Source organism: Solanum lycopersicum, chromosome 10 (assembly GCF_036512215.1).
Source record: "Solanum lycopersicum chromosome 10, SLM_r2.1".
NCBI classification, from domain to species: Eukaryota; Viridiplantae; Streptophyta; class Magnoliopsida; order Solanales; family Solanaceae; genus Solanum; species Solanum lycopersicum.
This window is the reverse complement of record NC_090809.1, coordinates 6,437,814-6,447,195: the sequence shown is the minus strand read 5'-3', so window position 1 is coordinate 6,447,195 and position 9,382 is coordinate 6,437,814.

Sequence of the window (9,382 nt, the reverse complement as noted above, 5' to 3'; positions counted from 1 at the left end):
TAGGTGCATGGTTATGAGTCTAAGTGGGAGATTGTTAGGATATACTATTAACCATGCGTTTTGATATAGTATCAATATTGAACAATTGTTTATTTATTTATTCAATTCAATAAAGTGTTACATTAAATAGATCAATTGTCATATATGTGTCCTTAACTTATATAGTAGATGATTTGGTGTATACAGTTTAAGCTTATATACAGAAGATTAAATCATCAGTTCTTATAAGTTAAAATTTATAGTTCACAATCATAGATGGAAATTTGGACAAAATCATCAGAAAGATTGTAGCACGAGATTAAATGTAATTTATCTTGATTATGAGAATGACATAGTTCTAACTTCTCGTGCTAGTGCATTTGGTATGTATTGAACGGGACCAAGCAGAGATAGTTGTTTTAGACTGACTGATAAAAACATATTCTCTAAACTATTAAATGTACTTATATTCTTAATCTTGATATAACGATTATGATCTGTATATATTAATTATCATTTTGGTTTATTAAAAGGTAAGATTCTGAGATGAGTCAATATGTCTGGTAGATTGGATGATAATAATATATATTGGTGAAATAATTAGTTAGTTGATGGAATCCACGTCTCAGTATAGAGATTGATGATACACCTTTTATGAGAAGCTTGTAAGTTTTCATGTGTAAACCCGGCCGGTAGATTTATGAATCTGGCACATGAAATAATTTAAGTATTGCTCTAAAAGAAGTTAATCATTGAATTAAATTCGTCAGTAATTTAATTTATTGATTAGTATTGGTAATCTTAACATGGGAATCAAATAAGTGTTTAGTGGTGAATTTCGAAATAAATAGAGGAGTTCAATTACGAATTTTTAGTGGAATGATTTGTAATTTATTATGGTAAGAATAATTCAAATTAATTATTTAGAATTATTTCCATAATAGGAAGCCTCAGAAATAAATTTTGTGGTCCCTCCAGTGCCCAATTTAGCTAGAACTCAGAATCTTATTTTCTAGTAGAAGATGGAAAAGTAGCGTTCTTTTTCTTTGGAGGAAAACGTGTGTTTTCAAGTTCTCCTAAAAGGAAAAGAATTGGTTTTTCCTCTCCTCTTTGGACTAGGAAGACATCTCCTAAAAGAAAAAGAATTGATTTTTCCTCTCCTCTTTGGACTAGGAAGACATCTCTATAAATAGGGATTTTTCTAACCTAGATTTAATAAGAGTATTCTATACAATACTTGCCCACCCAAGTATTGAGAGAGTTCAGTTGTTGATTGGGATCACTGTAGAAGACCATAGAACTGGAGTTGGATTTACTTCAAGATATTTGCACACGCTTCAAGAGGTAATCCTGAGTTAATTTTCAGCATACTTTGTATGTGATAACTATTTGTGATTGTTATTTATATTCATGCAAGATGTATGATTCTAGAATGCTTCCGCTGTGTATGCTATTTTCCAACAGGAAGGAACAAATCTTTGTTTATAGAGTTCTAAATATTTTCCCACAAGAAACGGACAAGCCAATTCTAAACCATTTCCTACAAGATAAAGGATAGCCAATGTAAAACCTTTTTCTAAAATAAAAATGTATATATGGTCAGAAACTCAGGACAAATAGTACACGAAACTCACTACATCATGAAACAAAACAACAATAAGTAAATTAAAGCATACACAAATGCTAAGTGATTTATATATGCAAATATTCATGATCTTCAGTGAGCAAACTCCATACATGGACCTAAACGGCGTGGTAGTCGACTAATATATAGTATATAATAAAAAGCAAAATATACAATAATATTTGACAAATTAAAAAGTTAGTATACATAAAGTGTGCAAACACTTACTAGATAAAAGATTCTTATTTAATTGCAACTTTTTCTCGTATATATTTTCTCAACTTTTAGTAAAGTGGAGTCTTGAATAGATTTGATCTTTCTGAATTTCTAAGCATATAAAAGGCAATTTTTTGGGTAATAACTGCAGAAAAAATTACTTCCTTGCAAGAAGAAAAAGGGGAAGAAGCAGGGTCGGATCCACGTTGGGTCTAGGGTGTTCGGGTCGGTAAAAAAAAACACGATATATAAGGTAAATTTTTTATATTCCTGTAGATAGATATACTTTGAACTCCTTGAATAACCAAATAAAATAGATTGCTCAATGGTAAGACTCTTGAATATTAAGCTGCATGCCCAAGGTTCGAATTTCTGCAACAACATTTATAGTTTTAAGCATTTTTTTATTCAAATGGCCTATATTTATTTATTTTCCTTTAGAGTTTCAAGCATTTTTTATTCAAAGGGCTCATTTCGAAAGATTTATTTACACGTTTATATTTTTATATTTTGTACCTCCTGAACAAAAATCCTGGGTACACTAATGAGAAGAAGAATTTATTAAATTGCAAGAAAGTATTGAATACAGCAAGATCTATGATTTACCATTAATAATTGATTGTACTGCAATCATTGGTTTTCAACTTAGAAGCTTAGTCCTAGTATGCATGAGTCATCAATTTGTGTCGATTATGACTATGTACTAAGAGAGTTATCAGCTCAAGTTGATAACGTATGTATCGTTTGTACACAAAATAAAAATGAGTCTAGTTCAAGATTATTAGTAATAGGTCAATGTTTGAGCCTATTTTACTCTCTATTTCCCCCTTTATTGTACCTACTTGTGGAAAACTATTCAAAGAAATAATATAAAGCAATATTTATGGCAAAAGAGTAAGCTTTGAATTTAGAACCTCAAGAACTTGTTGCTCATGATATTCCATGGTGAATATTAGAAATGAACGAACCACATATTAGATTACTCCAACCGTGTTCAAATTTGAATAAGTCAACAAATGGTCTTTGAAACATAGTTAGGTTGGCCAATATCTCTTTAGTTTTGCTTTTCTGTACTTTGGTGAGATATTTTTTAATTCACACAATTCTATTCTTAGAATCTGAATCTTTCGTTATAACACCTCACAATTCTATTCTTACAATCTAAATCTTCTGTTGTAAGTATATAACCTCGCACAGGTTTGCATTAGTTCATTGAGTGGACCAGGTTAGCTTTGTTGTAATGTCATTAGTAATATTTATTGCATATGTTATCTGTTTTACGAAGTTGTGCTTACCTATTCACATTCCATATATATGGAGTTGGATGATGATTTTATCAGTACATCAAGGATTTTATGTACTGATACTGCATTTGTTTTTTCTTTGTTAACTACATGGCATATTTTGATGGGTCCTTGGCGACTTCAATTATGAGTCCAACATTTCTTGAATCCAAGGTGAGTTACCTTTTTCAATATGGGTTCATCTTTCCCTATGGTCTATTTATTGGACTTAGATTGATTTCTTTTTTGGGGTTGCATCCTATATTCTAGATTTCAAAGATATTTGAATACGCGAGTTTCAGGTTGTTCAGAGAGTGGGGGTTTCTGGATGGTGGTTGATACGTATAAGGACTTGTTTTGCGTATTCAAAATGTTTTAAGTGATCAATTGCTTGTATGCTAGTGAATTATTGGTTCTTCCATCGAAGATTTAATGTGGGTGTCTCTCATGACGGGTTGGATCGTGACACTTTGGAAATGCAATCAATCTGAATATAAGAGAATTTTTATGCCTCAACTGCCTGAATATTGCTTTTGTGAACGAATTTCAAAAATTACAAATATGGTAGTGATGTGATTTGAGTGTCTCAAAAAACTATGCTTTTTGGGGGGAAAAAAGCTCTATTTTATGTATTCGAAGGGAAATGGGTGTTAGATTTTGTAGACTACTAAAGAAATTATGAAATTAAAGTAGTTGATAGAGTTGAAGATGAAGATGGAGGAAAAAAAGAATGCTTTAATCAACAAGAAACTTTTGGGGAAGACAATAAAATAAAGAGAAAAAAAATTAAATTTATGTGGGCCAATAAGAAAATTCATATAGCTTAATAAAAGTTAATATACTAAGAAAATAATATTTAAAATATTAATCATATATCGACCAATTAAAAAAGATGACATGTGTATGATTTTATTACAAAAAATCTTTTTTTAATTTTTCACACCCTATTAGCTGAGTGAACCCATTTTCTTTGACATGTCATCTCTTATGATTGCATTTAATTCAATTTAAAGATGTTAAAAGAATATTTAAACGTCTGAATTGTTTAAGTGTTAAAATAAATTATCCGATCAACAAATTTTTTTTTATGTATTTTCTCATTAAATAACGATACAAGTTCTAGAATGGATTCTCCTACCCCGATTTCCCAACAATCACATGTTAAAAATCCCACTTCACAAGTTATAACTCCCTTCAATGATTGTTGTAATTTTTCATAAGAATATTTGGTGTAATTTTTCATAACAACTATTTTATTATTTAATAAAATAAAAGTACTTTATAGATTTTTAGGACATGGCCAGCTGCATGTTTCTGTTAGTATCACATGATCGATACAAGAACATTATAATAATAACGTCAACTTACCTAACGTATCAATCATCAATCTATAAAAACAACTAAAAAATGATCATGCCTCTGACATCAATATCTGTTATATATTATAGTCATATGTTATGTATCCTACAAATTATATCAGAATCTAACCTAACTTTATTTGGCACCTCCCCTTTCAATAAAAGCTATAAGTATTCTCTCCACTTATAGTGCACTTATTTATTACTACAAGGTACTTTTTTATCTTAATTTTTCTTTGTTTGTCTTTTTAGAAGGATGACTAAAAATTTTAATTTTCCTATCAGGTGTTTTAAAATTATAGGATTAAATATTATTTTGATATATTATACATATTTTTAATATGATATCACAAAATTTAACTCTTTAAATTCAGATATTATTAAATAAATTGAGACAGAAGAAGTAATTATTTATTAGATAGTATACGTATACATTTATAAAAGCACGGATGCCCTCTAAATCTAAAGAACACATAAATATATGTGTTTTTTTTGTCTTCTCTTTTCCTGAACACATATATGTGTACGTGTATAACCCCACCAGCATGTTTATTGTCAGTGGATGGAAATGGAAATAATTTTTGGTCTACACAAATGCTGAGTCAAATACACATATTAATACATAATGTATTTTATTAACTATATATATATATATATGCATATTGTCTCTTAGTGAATGAAATGTCTCATTACCTTATCGAATCATTCAAGAGGAACAATCATTAGGATTAATATAGTAAATATAAATTTTTTTAAAAAAAAGCGACAGTACCTATACTATATGTTAGGATTAATAAAATATTGTTGGAATGGTGATGAACACGAGGCCCAGGCCGTACTCATGATAACCAGGCCTAGGTCATAGTCCCTAAAATTAAGTCTTATCCGAAGAATGAAGAGGAACAGGTCGTAGGAGTTGTTCCTAAAATCAAATTCGACCCAATGTTCAAGACCCATCATTCAGATCAACGTTCTCAATCAAGAAAGCCCATACACTCGTGTCCCATTACATTTCATCATCTTTTTATACATAGCATAAGATCATTCTGTTAGATGCTTCTTCTAGAAATTGTATGGGTGCACAAAGTTTGTTAGGAGTTCATTAACCTCTTAAATTATTTTACGTTTCTTCCATTTTATATAAGAATAAATAGCTGCTTCTTGTTCAATAAAATTCACTCAAAAAATTTCCTCACATTTTTGTCTTCACTGTTTCTTCTAATTTTCCCACAATTATTAGTGACAGAACCTATTCAATGAGGAATTTAGTAAATTATATATATATATATATATATATATATATATATATATATGTATATATATATATATATATGTAACTTTGGATGTTTTTCATATTTGTTTAATCTAAGAAAAACTAGTGGTTAGGAGAATGATTGAGGCATAAATCACTTTTAAAGTTCTAATTAATTAATTAGCATTTTTTCCCACTTGGAGCAAAAGTGCAATGGTGAAAACGAAATAGAGGACCATCTATCCCAAACAGTATGCTGAAATGATAGATTGCTCCTTTGTCTAGAGATTTTGTGTTCGAGTTCTGGTATGAAAATATTTTTGGTAGAAAGAATTTTCTCCTAAATGAAACTCTACATGACACAAATTCAAATTAATTAGATTTCAATGTGAATATTAGATGGAAAAAAATTCATCTTACTTATTAATGTCAACAGTCGGCGGACTACGCTTTACACTGATGTGTACTTATTACTTTATTTTGCTAATAGTATATTTTGAAGTGAAATGATATTTTTGTGGTCGATTACAATTTAAATAGAAGACAATAACTTTTTTAAGTTTGTGTGTTATTTATAAAAGTAAAAATATCTAGTAAAATATATGAAACAACAAAAGAAGTTTATAAATAACTACAAATTTGAATGTATGTATAACTACAAATTCCTTTCGGAGACATGCGGGAGAAAAATGTTCTTCTTCTCATGATGTTTCGTAACAAGAGGCCGCTTCAAGTATTTGGCCACTACAATTAATTTGGAAAGAAGGGACATAAATACACGTGAAATAGTATTGCATATAAAATGTCAGAATGAAATTTAATGTACGTATTAAGATCTGTCGCAGAAAATAACATAGTCATAAATGTACCATAGAAAAAGTTTAAAGATGGGGTTATTTAGACCACCTTAGGAATATGTCTTTCGTCATAATTTAGTTCATTATGAGAACCTAACAGTGTAACTGACATAAATCACTATGTGAGCGCATGGAGTTTGATCTCGACTCAATCAATTAAGACATCTCATACCTTGTCAGGTATAAGACATACATGTGCATGACAGGTGGATTCATAACTAACCCTCAATGGGGACATAGAAAAAAAGAATCGCTCGAATTAATCGTATGATCCTAAATCTACGTTGGCAAATATAATTTTAGACATCCATTATTTAGACTTATACCTTCTAAATTAACTATTTAGCTCCCTTAAGCTCATATCTTCATGGATTAGAATCTGAAGACTTATGTTCTAATTTTCAAGGACCATAGTTCATAATTTTTGTTCATCTCATTATGTTATGAGGTTACAATTCATGCATCATAATTTTACATTCGTGAGTATATCATATCATAATGTTGTAGTCAAGAAACATGCCATAACATAATAAGATTTACATTTATGGAAATTCATAATTAATAAATCTAGGGTTCATTCATCATTAAGAAATCATTAATAAGCTATAAAAAAATTCATTAAGAAATCATTAGACTTAGTTTTAAAAATAAAAATTATTACTTTCATAATCATTAGTAATTTCATGAAAGAGATCTTGTAAAACTCATGAGTGTAAAAAAAGAATAGGATGCTTTCATGGATGGTTCTTGAGGTTTCATAAAGATTCAAGAAGAGAATTTCATTCTAATCCTAAATCATTGATGGAAGACATTCCAAAAGCTTAGAAACATAGAGAAGAAGATAAAATACATTAACCCCCACCCAGCATGTTTCTTGTCAGTGGATGCAAATGGAAATAATTTTTGGTCTACACAAATGCTGAGTCAAATACACATATTATAACATAATGTATTTTATTAACTATATATGTATGCATATTGTCTCTTAGTGAATGATGAATGTCTCATTACCTTATTCAATTGTTGAAGAGGAACAATTATTAAGATTAATATAGTATTATGCATGATGGAAAGTACGGAAATAAAAATTCTTGTAAAAAAAAAAAAAAGGAGAGTACCTATACTATATGTTAGGATTACTAAAATACTAGTGACAAAACATATTCAATTAGGATTAGTAAACAATTAGTGATAGAACCTATTCAATAGTAAAATATACATCACTTTGTTGCTTTTCATCTTTGTTTAATCTTAAAAAAAACTAGTGGTTAGAAGAATGATTAAGGCATAAATCACTTTTAAAGTGCTAATTAATTAATTAGCACTTTTTTCCAACTTGGAGCAAAAGTGCAAATGGTGAAAACGAAATAGAGGATCATCTACCACAAATAGTGGTGGTAAATGGACAGGTTAGGTTATTTGAGTGACTTGAAAATGGGTCAATATAAAATGGATAATAATTCAATTCTCCTATATTTGGTATGGGTTAAAATTAATTGAGTAACAAATGAGTTGGGTAAAATACTAGTTTATCCATATTTATCCATATTTTCATGAGTAAATGGGTACTCTACTTGAGAATTCAACATGGAAAAAATATTTTAATTTTTTTTAGATGAAAAATATTTAAAAAGCTTCATTTAGTTTTATTGTATCATAAAAATAAAAATCCTATAAATTTTCAATATAAAATAAATTTATGTAATAACAAGGGGAAAATATTTTTAATTTCAAAGTGCATAAATAGTTGCATGTTAGGACTAAAACATGTTTAATGCACTTTAAGTAATGTCAATATTAATACATAATTTTCTTATTTTATACTATTATTTATTATTCAATATAAAATTAAATAAATAAAAAGAATATAATAATAATTAACAAAATAAATGTTCATTTAAAATTAAAAAAAAAAATTTAGGGGGGGGGGGGGGGGGACTAAAGACTTCACATTTTCAATTATAGAGAAAAATAAATAGTTCTTAGAAGAACATAAAAAAGAAGAGAAGTTACAATACTTTTAGTGATATAATGAATTTTGAGTGAATAAAAATTAGAAGCTTAACTCATTAGCTAATTAATATTTTACTCATATTTTATCCATAGTTTATACATATTTATTTGTATGGGTTAAATGTGTACCAAATCATATTTTACCCATGTAAAAAGTTACTCACCCAACCCATTAAATATGGAGGAGTTGGGCGGTTATCAAAATATGAGCTCATTTTGTCGGCACTAACCACAAACAATATGGTGAAGTGATAGGATTGTTCCTCCCTTAATTAGAGATTTTGTGTTTGAGGTTTGGGTATGAAAAATATTTGGTAGAGAGTATTTAGCTCCAAATTAAATCATAGACGACACAGATTGAAATTGGCAAAATTTTAATGTGAATATCAACCATAAAATAAGGAAAAAAACAAAAAATAGAGGACTAACTCACTTATTATTGCCACTAGTCGGTAGCCTACACTTTAACGCTGATGTGTGGATGTTTTATTTTGTTAATGGTAAATTTCGAATAGTCACTTATAATTTAAATAGAAGAAATAATATTTTCGAGTTAGTGTGTTATTTTTAAAAAATTTATGTATAAAAGTAAAAGTAACTAGTAAAATATATCAAACTATAAGACGAATTTATAAATAACTACAAATTCAAATGTATATAAAAATATAAATTCCTTTAGGAGACGTTCGGGAGAAACAACGTTCATCTTCTTTGAATGTAACAAGAGGCTTCAAGTAATTCGCCACTACAGCTATAGTTTGAAAATAAGGTGCTACACCCCGAGCCTAGATTCTGGGAAA